We start from the raw sequence: 14,611 nt of genomic DNA, 5'->3' as shown, positions 1-14,611 counted from the left end.
AGAAGTTTACCTTTGTTGAATGTTGATCCTGATCAGCCGTATGTAAAATAAGCAAACAGAACATCAGACAGTGTAAAAAAATCAGAACAGCAGAACAACATCAGCCGTATGTAAAATGTGCAGATAAGCAAACAGAAGTACATCAGCCGTATGTAAAAAAAGCAGAACAACAGATAGTGTAAAAACACAGGTAGCCAAGACCATACAACAGAACAACAGACAACGTAAAAACTCCCAATAGCAGCAACAGACCCACAGTTTCCCCTCTCAACTGTCATCCCCTTTGCAAACATTCCTTTGATTAGTTGGTTTATGAAATTATTTGCTCAAATTTCATTGACTGTCACGTGAATTTGAAGAAATATTATGAATGCCATCATATGATCATATGAAGAATTATCATATGTACAAAAATAAGTTTCTGTAGACCTTCAATGTTTAAAAAAATTAGAATTATTTTCTTGCAAAAAACAAGAGATGCAGTATAAAAAAATTGAGTAAGATACTAGTTGATTGTATCATAAAAAAAAAGTTAACGGACAATTTAACGGTGTTAACCAAGAAGGGAGGTGTTTGTCTATTTGTTTAAAACTTAAGGGAGGTTAATATTCATTTTAAATTTCCTCTTATATTAAAGTAAAATTCAACCGGAATAATTGTTGATTAGTCCTTCCCTTTAAAAAAAATTATTGATCTGACTTTTTTTTTTTCTGAACTTCAAATTATCAAATGGTTATTAAAAAAAAATATAATTTATTCTAAAATGTTCTTGATATACACTACTGAAGTTATTGTTTTTAAAGAAATGGTCTTTGTAACGAGTGCCCTGGGGAACTCTTTAAGGATACCAAATTTAGAAAATTTTCTTTACAAAAGTCAAATGTTACAAATTTGAATGCATTGATTACATAGTTTTTCTTAAAAACTTACTATTACTGGTTCTTAAAGAGTGTCCCCAGGGCACTAGTTAACATTTCCCTTAAAGAAAATACACGGGTGGAAGTTATTGTGTAATTTTATGTAAACTTTATTCATTAAATAAAATTCCTCTCAAAAAATTGTTTTTCCAAAGGACTATATATATATATATATATATATATATATATATATATTATTAACTAGCTGGGAAAAGGTGTCCGTCTTTCCACTCTTAAAATTGTAAGTATAGAAATTTTTGAATTTCAAATTGTAAGAAACACAACAAACTATGTGATCCTTCTAGACCTAGGAAGATGGCTTGTTCGGTAGAGATCCTATATGCAAATGGAAGATATCTTCATTTGTCCATCGCGGTTCGTTGTGAGTTTTTCTCCACCGAAAGAGGGCGGTGTACCTCCACACGCTCCAACCCTCATTGGGTTAGTGAATGTTTAAAGAGAGTGAGGAAAATAATAGGTAAATAGTGAGATACTTAAACAAAAGTTGTACACTAGTATTTATAGGAAATAAAGAGGGTTTTTGGCAGCTAAGCCTTCACCTGGACAAATGTCCCTAGAGTACACTAGTAAGTAGTAACCATATAAGGGGTATTTCAACATTGGATCCGGAATAGACAGTTCATATATATAAGTCTGGGCCTTTATCCAGTGGGATTTACTGCGTGTCCATGATATGGACTTACCGGCCTTCGGATCCCGATTGGGCTCGTGTCTAACCTGGATTGGGCCTTAGCTTAATCCAGAACAGTTGTCCCCCAAGCTATAGGCAAGGGGAGTCTGGTTGTAGCTTGTTAGGATCTTTTCGTGGGTCTAACCTTTAAATATGGGAACGTTCTTTAAGATTTGAATGTTTTATTGTTGATTGGGCCTTAGGAAACTCTTTGGGGGGTCTTCGGCTTCCTCGTTTCACGGGTCTAATGGTCTGATATGGATAATAATATTCCCCCCTTGGGTAGATAGACCGTTGTGGAAAAGTTTGTTGATTCTCTCTCTCTCTCTCTCTCTCACTCTGTGTGTGTGTGTGTGTGTGTGTGTGTGTGTGTGTGTGTGTCTGTGTGTGTGTCTGTGTGTTGAAGAGGTTTGTTAACTTTCCCTTTTTTTCTTGTGAGTTTCATGTGTTCACTTTGGAACGTGTACATCCTCTCCTCTCGGGTTTCGGCCTTTACTAAGGCCCATCTATCGGAGGGGAGTGTGAAGGTGAGAAAAACACAAGAAGGGGGGGTTGAATTGTGTTAGCCTTTTCTTCGTTTTCTCCTAAACTGAAAACACTAATCAGAAGCAAAGTGAGAACTGCTTCTGAAGTGAAACTCAGGACTAAAATGCAGCGGATAAAAACAGAGAGAGAGAGAGAGAGAGAGAGAGAAGAAAGACACAAAGCAATTATACTGGTTCCTTCCACAAACCGGAAGTAGTCCAGTCCCCCTTGCACTTCCAAGGAGAGTTCACTAAAATGTAATATCTGATTACAACTGCTCACTGCTACAACTAGCAAGAGACTTCAAATTGCTCAAGCACACAAGCAAGAGACTTCCTATGCTCCTGAACACAATCAAAAGACTTCTAATGCTCAAGCACAACTGTAAGAGACTTCTAATCAAACGAGATTACAAAGAAAAATGTTTGAGGTTGAACACTTGATATACAATCAGAGGTGCTCACAATACAAATCAGATATAGACTCTTAAGACTCTAGAATTTCTAAGATATGAACTTGAAAACAGAAATTCTAAGTGAACTTTGAATGCAGAACAATTTCAGCAAAGTTTTGGCACTTGTAAATTGTTGTTGAGTCTGATGCCATTCTCTAAGTCTTCACTCCTTTATATAGAGGTGTGAAAGAGACGTTGTGAAATTGCCAGCACATCAAAAAGAGTTGTTTGAAGCTTTGATCAATCACCAATGATCTTTTGCCTGATATGGTTGTTGTCCTATGAAGAACCAATTTCAAATCCATTCCCATTGTGAAGGAACATTGTTACGGGCAGAGCTGTATTTCAGAGCTGTTTTCTTGTCTTGTAGTGGAGACACTGCAGAGTAGTGGAGATAGTGGTTGTACACTTCGTACAATTGTACTTTATCAACGCTTTTTGAAGATAAGCATCCAACGCCTTCAACTCCATTCAAAATGACAGTTGCTTTGCATTCCCAGTCTTCTGCATTGCTTTCGAATCCATTAAACAGCTTTTGAGGCTTTAATTCTTCCATCTTGATGAATTTCAGCTTCTGGTGATTTTCAGCTTCTGCTGAGGTTGCTTCTGATAATCTTGCTTCTGATGAACTCCAGCTTCTGATGACGCCACTACTTTAGAAGCACTTTCTTCAGGAGCACTTGATGACGTCACTGCTTCAGGAGCACTTTTGGACTTCAGGAGCACTTCTCTTCAGATGCTTTAAGCTTCCTTTTTGTTGATTTTTAAGCTCTCTTTTGTTCATCCAGAACCTATTTATGATGTAAATTTTTGACTATGGTCCTGTACACTTGAACAAATATTAGCTGGTCCAATTGACAATTTTTAATACCTTGTTATTATCAAAACTCTCAAAGGTTTATTGTTAAACACATTTTGTTCCAATAGAGTGATGACATTTCAGTTACCTGAGACCTTTGTTTCAACGTTGATACTCTTTGAAACACAGCGTGCGGTTTTTGATCTTTTATAAAGGTACTTTCGTCTGTTGCGTTTCCCTAAGGGTAGTTTAAATCATGGGGCACATCATTTCGAGGCGTCGTTTTGGGAGTGTGATGAATGTTATGGTTTCTCTTCAGCTTCTTGTTTTTTGTGCCATTTTTAGGGGGTTTCAACCCTTGCATTTGTCATTTCTTTGGTGTTCTGTGTGGTATTTGAGTAAGTTCGTGTATTTCTTCATTTTTTGGTAAGTTTTGAGATTATCTTCATCCATTCCTTTCCGACCTTCTTCTTTATGGACAGGTCTGTGAAGATGACTAAGAAGAGAAGTTACCCTCGCGGAAGACGATAATTTGTTTTCTCGGGTCTCTCGGGTTGGGTTACACTTCTTGAATATGAATGTGATAATTTGTTTTCTTTGCAGGTTGGCCTCGAAATGGGAAAATCCTCTTTGCCATCCGAGAAGGCAAAGCTCGAGGATGCAATGGACAAGGTAGGTGACGAATCCTTTTGGAATATGCCAACAATTCAAAAAATTAATCAAAGAAATATGTCTTTTACTCCTCATATGATATGATTGTTTTTTTATGGATGTCGGTTCATCTGTGTTGATTTTTAACTATCTTGAAATTGATTCTATTGTCACCTTTTGTACCATAAGCTTCACAAAAAGCAAAGATAGTTAACAGTAAACGATTATCCTTCCATCCTTATCGATTAAGTTTAAGATATTTCACTTGATATGGAATGTTTGAGATGATTGTTAAAAAGAAAATCTCTTTTAATTGGACATGTTTTATGTAACAGTCCGATTTTTCGCTAGATTTATTTTATTATTTATTTAATTCTTTTATGTGTGTTAATATGTGCTCTTATGTGATTATTTGCCTCTGTGTGTATTTTTGGTTGGGAATCGTAGAATTCGGTGTTAGAAGGGTATTTTAGTCATTTTAGACTCGGGGGTATTATGGTCATTTCACGAGTAGGGGTAATTTTGTAATTTTGCTGAGGATTACTTTTAGTGCTTAGTGAGAGTGGGTATTTTATTAAGTTACTAGAGAGAGTGTGGTAATTATTTGGTTACCGGTAGTTGATCGTTGTTATTGCATTTTACCGTTAAGTGAGTAGCAGCATTTTGGGTTAGAATAGAAATGGGTTAGGCCCATTAAGGATTGTGAGTTGAGCCCAATTAAGTAAAGCCTATTTAAACACTAGTGTTAGTAGAGGAATAGGGTTTTTACCAACATTTTCACATTTGGGAAGAGATAGAGACAAGAGAAGAGAAAGGGTTTGAAGGAGGAGAGCTAGAGAGAGAGCTAGAGATCCAAGCTTTGGGAGCTAAAGTGAAGCCTTAGCTTGAGTTTGTGGAGAATTAAGGTAAGGGGGTTAGTCTTTACTCATAATCACTTAGTTGTAACTTCTACCCTAATTTCCTACATAAGTGCTTATTTGAATAATTGATTATTTGTGAAATTAATTGTGAAATTCGTGCTTATGTTGTGATGCAATGTTTGGGTATGTAAATTGAATGTTAATTGAGTGGCTGTTAATGAAATTGCAAGCTTAAATCATGTACATATGTATGCTTTATGTTTTACCCAAAAATTGATGATATGAGATGTTGTTGTTGATGTTGTGAGGTGATGTTGTTGATGTTAGAAACCTTGGGTAATCATAATCATTGAGTTTGCTATGAATTTGTGTTGTTATTTTTGAAGTTTATGAAATGGGTCAAATGATGATTTTTGTTGTAAGGATGTTTTGATGCAAGTTTTACATGATTTTGAGTGTCTTTTTATGTTTGGAAATGTTTAGACAAACCTTGGGATCAAATTTGGGCATTGGGAAGTCAAAATTGGGGTTTTGGGGGTGAAAATGGAGTTTTTCCTGAGAGCTTACTGTCACAACTCGCCACCGCACTCGCGAGGCAAGTTGGACGCGAGCAGCAGGGGCTCTCTGGAGCTTACTCGCCTCGCGAGTAAAGTTACTCGCAATGGCGAGTTACACAGGGCAGCACCCCCTGTTTCGCATTCTTGTTTCTTTTTCCCTCGTTTATGTTTTGATTTGATTTTTGGTGTGAACATGGAAGTTTTAGATAATCTTGTTATCTTTCCAAAGGCTTTGGTTTGGCATGGAAATGATTTTTGGTTTTTAAGTTATGCGGGAAATACTCTTAGTAAATTTTACGAAACTTCCGCGTAACTATTCCTAAGCCGACCCAAACCTTGTGGATTGTTTCCTAACTTCAAATTATTGTTTTATGAGTTCATTTAAGGTGTCTAATAGTTCCTAAACTGTGATTGTAGTGGACCTAACTTGTTTTCATTTGAAAATGTAAAATTCCTTAAAGTGAGACGAACTTTGTGATTTTTATGATTTCGTCGTGTTTGGCCGGTGAAACACCCAAGTATACTCTACTGCACTTATATGTGGCCTAGAGATATACTTAGTTGAGGCATTGGATCTTAATTGCTTGGTTTTGAATTATTTGTCTCAAATATTTTTATGTAGAACATGAGAGACGAACTTGTCGAAAATGGTTCCCTATATCCAATTACCTTATAATTCTTTCATGAATGATTTTATATGATTAATTGAGGATATGTGGATGATTGTTGAAGGTTGAATATGGTATTTATCATGAAATGATGTGTTGTGCCATTTTACTTGATTATGAAGTATATGGAATGTGGAGGTATATTGTGAATTAATGTAGATGTATGTTGATGATAATGGATGATGACTCTTAGTTGAAATATGATTTGATTGATTGTGTGGACGTGAGTACTTGATAATGCAATTGTTGCTGAGTTGATTAATGTAAAAGGAGATGGACTTTTACATTGTTGTTGGTGATATAATTGTTGAATTTTTGCATTATTGGGTCTTTACTTGTATGTCTATGCATCATAATCATATTGAGCCATATGTTGAAATGTAAAGGAGATGGACTTTACATAGGTGAATTGTAAGAGGAGATGGACTCTTACATATGATATTTTTGTTGCATCATGGGTGACGACCTTGAGGAGATCCGGTACCACATGCATATATGTGTCGAGTATAGGCGCATTGCATATTGTCATGGTGTCTTGTTGTGGTATACGAATGTTGTTTGTCGGTGATGAACATGTTTGATGAGTGCTAGTTGTGATGTTGAGTTTGTTGTACGAATGTAATTATTGATGTTAACCATTCATGCAAACTATCTGGGATTTAATTGGATTATCTATATCAAATTGTGATTTGTTGATTATGAGTAATGTAATGCTTACCCCCAGTGGTATTTGCCGCCTACCTATCTGTATGGATGGGTAGACGCTGTGCAGGATTAGTTGCTTGGTGAGTTTGCTTGGTGGATGTTTGGATGGCGGGAGCTTTCTCCGCTGTCGAGTCTTAGTCAAGGACAAGCTCTGATTAGGCTAGTGTCTTGTGTCTGTTGTTGATTTGACTTTATTGTCCCTGTGTTTAGGACTTGGAGGATTTATATGTTGGTGTATTTTTGACTATGATCTGTATTTGAGGAGTTATATGTTTTGTTCCGTCGAGACTGCTGAGATAATTTATATATATGCATGTTGAGTTTTGGATTTGTGTTAGACGTAGCGTCTATTTCTTGAATATTTGTTATATTCGCGTGTTTTATCGCTTTAATAGAAATAGGGCATTACAAGTTGGTATCAGAGCCGTGGTCAGTCCTTGTCCGGACTAGCATTCGTTGAATTTTCCTGTTAGTATGCGAATGGTAATGAGTTACCTTCGGTATTTGTTTGTTGTGCTGTTGTTCTTATTTGTTGGTTGGTTTTGTGTAGTCTTGAGATGGCTGGTGGTAGAGCTGGTGGTAGAGATGATGCAGCGATTGCGCAGGCTTTGGCTTCGATGGCCCAGGTGTTGGCTCAGGCCAATGAGCAGGCTGCGGTTGGTCATCGTGATCCTAAAGAGGCTGAGGAGAGGAGGCTTGATCGTTTCTTGAGAAACAGTCCACCGACGTTCAAGGGTAGGTATGACTCGGATGGAGCTCAGACATGGATGCAGGCCATGGAGAGGATCTTTCCTGCTATGGTGACTAGTGAGGATCAGAAGGTCAGATTGGCTACTCATATGCTTGCTGAGGAGGCTGAGTATTGGTGGACCAATGCTAAGGGAAGGCTTGAGGCCGGTGGTGGAGCTGTGACTTGGGCTTGGTTCAAGACTGAGTTTTTGGGGAAGTACTTTCCTGAGGATTTGAGGACCAAGAAGGAAGTGGAGTTCTTGAACTTGAAGTAAGAGAACCGTTCATTGGCTGAGTATGCAGCAAAGTTTGAAGAGCTTTTGAGGTTTTTTCCGTACATCAATGCAGAGGATGTTATGGTTTCCAAGTGTGTGAAGTTTGAAAACGGTTTGAGGCCCGATATCTACCAGTACATGTGTATTCAGGAGATTCGAGATTTTGACACTTTGGTGCACAAGTGTCGTATGTTTGATGAAGCTGGGAAGGTCAACGTGAATCATTATAAGGCGATGAATGAGAAGAAGGGAAAGAGTCATGGATTTGGGAAACCGTATAACAAGGACAAGGGAAAGAAGAAAGAAAGTGGTGGAGGCTCCAAGTTGAATGTTGCTGAGGTCAAGTGCTTCAAGTGTGGCACAATGGGACATTTTGCTAGTGATTGCAAGAATGGTGATAGATGCTACAAGTGTGGGAAAGCGGGTCACAGGGTAATTGGGTGTACTTATGTGGAGAAGGAGATCACTTGCTACAATTGTGGTGAGAAGGGGCACATCAGTACTAAGTGTACCAAGCCGAAGAAGGCGGCAGGGAAGGTGTTTGCACTGAATGCGGAAGAGGTGGAGCATCCGGATAATCTCATCCGAGGTGTGTGTTTTATCAATAGTACTCCTTTGATTGCAATTATTGATATTGATGCTACCCATTCTTTTATCGCGGTTAGTTGTGTTGAGCGTTTGGGTTTGGTTGTGACTTCGTTATCGCGAGGGATGGTTATCGATACCCCAGCTAGTGGTTCAGTGACTACTTCTTTAGTGTGTGCTAAGTGTCCTTTTAGTTTTTGTAACGTTGATTTTGAATTGGATCTTGTGTGTCTTCCGTTGAAGCATATGAACGTGATTTTCGGTATGGATTGGATGTTGACTTTTGATGTTAACATTAATTGTTTGACCAAGAGTGTAACGTTTTCTAAGCCAGTAGCTGAGGATGGTGGGAAGTTCTTGACTGCGGAACAAGTGAAGAAGTCTTTGGACGGTGAAGCTAGTGTGTTCATGATGTTTGCTTCCTTGAAGGAGAGTAGTGAGAAAGGAGTTGGTGATTTGCCGGTAGTGCAAGAGTTTCCAGAAGTTTTTTCGGACGACATTACCAAGTTACCGCCGGAGAAGGAAGTTGAGTTTGCAATTGATTTGGTGCCAGGAACAAGTCCTATTTCGATTGCACCGTATCGGATGTCTGCATCAGAGTTGGGTGAGTTGAAGAAGCAGTTGGAAGAGTTGCTCGAGAAACAATTTATCAGGCCGAGTGTTTCTCCGTGGGGTGCTCCAGTGTTGTTGGTTTAGAAGGATGGAAGCATGAGGTTGTGTGTGGATTATCGGCAGTTGAATAAGGTGACGATTAAGAATCGATATCCGCTTCCGAGGATTGATGATTTGATGGATCAGTTGGTTGGTGCAAAAGTGTTTAGCAAGATTGATTGGAGATCAGGATATCACCAGATTAGAGTGAAGGCGGAAGATATATCCAAAACTGCGTTCCGAACGAGGTATGGACACTATGAGTATTCTGTGACGCCATTTGGAGTATCTAATGCGCCAGGTGTCTTCATGGAATATATGAATAGGATATTTCATCCTTTTCTGGACCGTTTTGTGGTGGTGTTTATAGATGATATTTTGGTGTATTCGAAGTCGGAATAGGAGCATGCCGAGCATTTGAGGATTGTGTTGGGAGTCTTGAAGGAGAAGAAGTTGTTTGCTAAGTTGTCAAAGTGTGAGTTTTGGTTGCGGGAAGTGAGTTTCCTTGGTCATGTGATTTCTAAAGGTGGTATTGTCGTGGATCCATCGAAGATTGATGCAGTGTTGCAATGAGAATCACCTAAGTCTGTTTTTGAAGTGAGAAGCTTTCTTGGATTGGCAGGTTATTATCGGAGGTTCATTGAGGGATTCTTTAAGTTGGCGTTGCCATTGACGCAGTTGACTCGGAAAGGACAAGCTTATGTTTGGGATGCTAAGTGTGAGAAGAGTTTCCAAGAGTTGAAGAAGAGGTTGACTTCAGCTCCAGTATTGATTTTGCCGAATCCGAAGGAATCGTTTGTTGTGTATTGTGATGCTTCTAAGATGGGTCTTGGTGGTGTGCTTATGCAGAATTGTCAGGTTGTGGCTTATGCTTCGAGGCAGTTGAAAGTGAATGAGAAGAACTATCCGACTTATGATTTGGAATTGGCGGCCGTTGTGTATGTGTTGAAGATTTGGAGGCATTATATGTATGGTTCTAAATTTGAAGTGTTCAGTGATCATAAGAGTTTGAAGTATTTGTTTGATCAAAAGGAGTTGAATATGAGGCAAAGAAGATGGCTGGAGTATCTTAAGGATTTCGATTTTCAGTTGAGTTATCACCCTGGAAAGGCGAATGTTGTTGCTGATGCTTTGAGTAGGAAGTCGTTGCATATGTCTGCTTTGATGGTTAAGGAATTGGAGTTGATTGAGCAGTTCCGAGATTTGAGTTTGGTTAGTGAGTTGACACCGGAGGGTGTGAGATTGGGAATGTTGAAGCTGACTAGTAATATCTTGGAAGAGATTAAGAATGGCCAGAGGGAAGATTTGGAACTTGTAGATCGTGTGGTGTTGGTTAATCAAGGTAAAGGCGGAGACTTCATGTTGGGTGAGAACGGTGTCTTGATGCTTCGTGATCGTGTTTGTGTACCGGATGTTCTTGAGCTTAAGAGAAGGATTTTGGAAGAAGGTCACGGAAGTAGTTTGAGTATTCATCCAGGAGCGACTAAGATGTATCAGGATTTGAAGAGGTTGTTTTGGTGGCCTGGAATGAAGAAGGAGATCACAGAGTTTGTGTATGCTTGTTTGGTCTGTCAGAAGTCTAAGATTGAACATCAGAAACCGTCGGGTTTGATGCAACCGTTGTTTGTGCCGGAGTGGAAGTGGGATAGTATCTCTATGGGTTTTGTTGGAGCGTTGCCGAAGATTGTGAAGGGTTTTGATTCGATTTGGGTGATTGTTGATCGGTTGACGAAGTCGGCACATTTTGTTCCTATTAAGACCGGTATGTCTGTGGCGAAGTTGGCTGAGATCTACATTGAGCAGATTGTTAGATTGCATGATATTGCTTCTAGTATTGTGTCGGATCGGGATCCGAGGTTTACTTCTAAGTTTTGGGAGAGCTTGCAAGTTGCTTTGGGAACTAAGTTGAGGTTTAGTTATGCTTATCATCCCCAAACTGATGGTCAGACGGAGAGGACTATTTAGAGTTTAAGAGATTTGTTGAGAGCTTGTGTGTTGGAGCAAGGTGTCAGTTGGGTCGAATGATTACCGTTGATTGAGTTTACTTACAACAACAGTTTTCATTCTAGTATCGGAATGGCACCGTTTGAGGCTTTATATGGTCGGAGGTGTAGGACGCCGTTGTGTTGGTATGAGTCAGGTGAAAGTGCTTTGTTAGGACCAGAAGTTGTGCAAGAGACTACGGAAAAGGTTAAGATGATTCAAGAGAAGATGAGAGCATCTCAGAGTAGACAGAAGAGTTATCATGATAAGAGGAGGAAGGACATTGAGTTTCAGGTTGGTGATCATGTGTTTTTGAGGGTGAATCCTGTAACCGGTGTTGGTCGTGCTTTGAAGTGTCGGAAGTTGACTCCTCGTTTTGTTGGACCGTTTGAGATTATTGAGAAGGTTCGGGTTGTAGCGTATCGGATTGCGTTACCGCCATCTTTGTCGAATCTTCATGATGTGTTTCATGTGTCTCAGTTGCGGAAGTATGTGTATGATGCATCTCATGTGATTCAAGTGGATGATTTGTAAGTAATGGATAATTTTACCGTTGAGACTTGGCCAGTTAGGATTGAGGATCAGGAGGTGAAGTGTTTACGTGGCAAGGAGGTCGTTTTGGTTAAAGTGATTTGGGTTGGACCGACTAGTGAGAGTGCCACTTGGGAATCGGAGAGTAGGATGAGGGTTTTGTATCCAGAGTTGTTTCCTTCAGGAAATTTTCGAGGGCGAAAATTCTTTTAGTGGGGGTGAGTTGTAAAAGTTCGATTTTTCGCTAGATTTATTTTATTATTTATTTAATTCTTTTATGTGTTAATATGTGCTCTTATGTGATTATTTGCCTCTGTGTGTATTTTTGGTTGGGAATCGTAAAATTCGGTGTTAGAAGGGTATTTTAGTCATTTTAGACTCGGGGGTATTATGGTCATTTCACGAGTAGGGGTAATTTTGTAATTTTGATGAGGATTACTTTTAGTGCTTAGTGAGAGTGGGTATTTTATTAAGTTACTAGAGAGAGTGTGGTAATTATTTGGTTACCGGTAGTTGACCGTTGTTATTGCATTTTACCGTTAAGTGAGTAGCAGCATTTTGGGTTAGAATAGAAATGGGTTAGGCCCATTAAGGATTGTGAGTTGAGCCCAATTAAGTAAAGCCTATTTAAACACTAGTGTTAGTAGAGGAATAGGGTTTTTACCAACATTTTCACATTTGGGAAGAGATAGAGACAAGAGAAGAGAAAGGGTTTGAAGGAGGAGAGCTAGAGAGAGAGCTAGAGATCCAAGCTTTGGGAGCTAAAGTGAAGCCTTAGCTTGAGTTTGTGGAGAATTAAGGTAAGGGGGTTAGTCTTTACTCATAATCACTTAGTTGTAACTTCTACCCTAATTTCCTACATAAGTGCTTATTTGAATAATTGATTATTTGTGAAATTAATTGTGAAATTCGTGCTTATGTTGTGATGCAATGTTTGGGTATGTAAATTGAATGTTAATTGAGTGGTTGTTGATGAAATTGCAAGCTTAAATCATGTACATATGTATGCTTTGTGTTTTACCCAAAAATTGATGATATGAGATGTTGTTGTTGATGAATTGTGATGAATTCATGATTGGTTATTGTTGTTGATGTTGTGAGGTGATGTTGTTGATGTTAGAAACCTTGGGTAATCATAATCATTGAGTTTGCTATGAATTTGTGTTGTTATTTTTGAAGTTTATGAAATGGGTCAAATGATGATTTTTGTTGTAAGGATGTTTTGTTGCAAGTTTTACATGATTTTGAGTGTCTTTTTATGTTTGGAAATGTTTAGACAAGCCTTGGGATCAAATTTGGGCATTGGGAAGTCAAAATTGGGGTTTTGGGGTGAAAATGGAGTTTTTCCCGAGAGCTTACTGTCACAACTCGCCACCGCACTCGCGAGGGAAGTTGGACGCGAGCAGCAGGGGCTCTCTGGAGCTTACTCGCCTTGCGAGTAAAGTTACTCGCAATGGTGAGTTACACAGGGCAGCACCCCCTGTTTCGCGTTCTTGCTTCTTTTTCCCTCGTTTCTGTTTTGATTTGATTTTTGGTGTGAACATGGAAGTTTTAGATAATCTTGTTATCTTTCCAAAGGCTTTGGTTTGGCATGGAAAGGATTTTTAGTTTTTAAGTTATGATCGAAATACTCTTAGTAAATTTTACGAAACTTCCGGGTAACTATTCCTAAGCCGACCCAAACCTTGTGGATCGTTTCCTAACTTCAAATTATTGTTTTATGAGTTCATTTAAGGTGTCTAATAGTTCCTAAACTGTGATTGTAGTGGACCTAACTTGTTTTGATTTGAAAATGTAAAATTCCTTTAAGTGAGACGAACTTTGTGATTTTTATGATTTTGTCGTGTTTGGCCGGTGAAACGCCCAAGTATACTCTACTGCACTTATATGTGGCCTAGAGATATACTTAGTTGAGGCATTGGATCTTAATTGCTTGGTTTTGAATTATTTGTCTCAAATATTTTTATGTAGAACATGAGAGACGAACTTGTCGAAAATGGTTCTCTAAATCCAATTACCTTATAATTCTTTCATGAATGATTTTATATGATTAATTGAGGATATGTGGATGATTGTTGAAGGTTGGATATTGTATTTATCATGAAATGATGTGTTGTGCCATTTTAGTTGATTATGAAGTATATGGAATGTGGACGTATATTGTGAATTGATGTAGATGTATGTTGATGATAATGGATGATGACTCTTAGTTGAAATATGATTTGATTGATTGTGTGGACGTGAGTACTTGATAATGCAATTGTTGCTGAGTTGATTAATGTAAAAGGAGATGGACTTTTACATTGTTGTTGGTGATATAATTGTTGAATTTTTGCATTATTGGGTCTTTACTTGTATGTCCATGCATCATAATCATATTGAGTCATATGTTGAAATGTAAAGGAGATGGACTTTACATAGGTGAATTGTAAGAGGAGATGGACTCTTACATATGATATTTTTGTTGCATCATGGGTGACGACCTTGAGGAGATCTGGTACCACATGCATATATGTGTCGAGTATAGGCGCATTGCATATTGTCATGGTGTCTTGTTGTGGTATGCGAATGTTGTTTGTCGGTGATGAACATGTTTGATGAGTGCTAGTTTTGATGAGTGCTAGTTGTGATGTTGAGTTTGTTGTACGAATGTAATTATTGATGTTAACCATTCATGCAAACTATCTGGGATTTAATTGGATTATTTATATCAAATTGTGATTTGTTGATTATGATTAATGTAATGCTTACCCCCAGTGGTTTTTGCTGCCTACATGTCTGTATGGATGGGTAGACGCTGTGCAGGATTAGTTGCTTGGTGAGTTTGCTTGGTGGATGTTTGGATGGCGGGAGCTTTCTCCGCTGTCGAGTCTTAGTCTAGGACAGGCTCTGATTAGGCTAGTGTCTTGTGTCTGTTGTTGATTTGACTTTATTGTCCCTATGTTTAGGACTTGGAGGATTTATATGTTGGTGTATTTTTGACTATGGTCTGTATTTGAGGAGTTATGTGTTTTGTTCCGCTGAGACTGC

The sequence above is a fragment of the Medicago sativa genome, chromosome 3, assembly GCF_051527215.1.
Source record: "Medicago sativa cultivar Bolivia chromosome 3, Bolivia_mono, whole genome shotgun sequence".
NCBI lineage: Eukaryota > Viridiplantae > Streptophyta > Magnoliopsida > Fabales > Fabaceae > Medicago > Medicago sativa.
The sequence above is the reverse complement of the archived record's forward strand: the minus strand, read 5'-3'. Positions refer to the sequence as shown.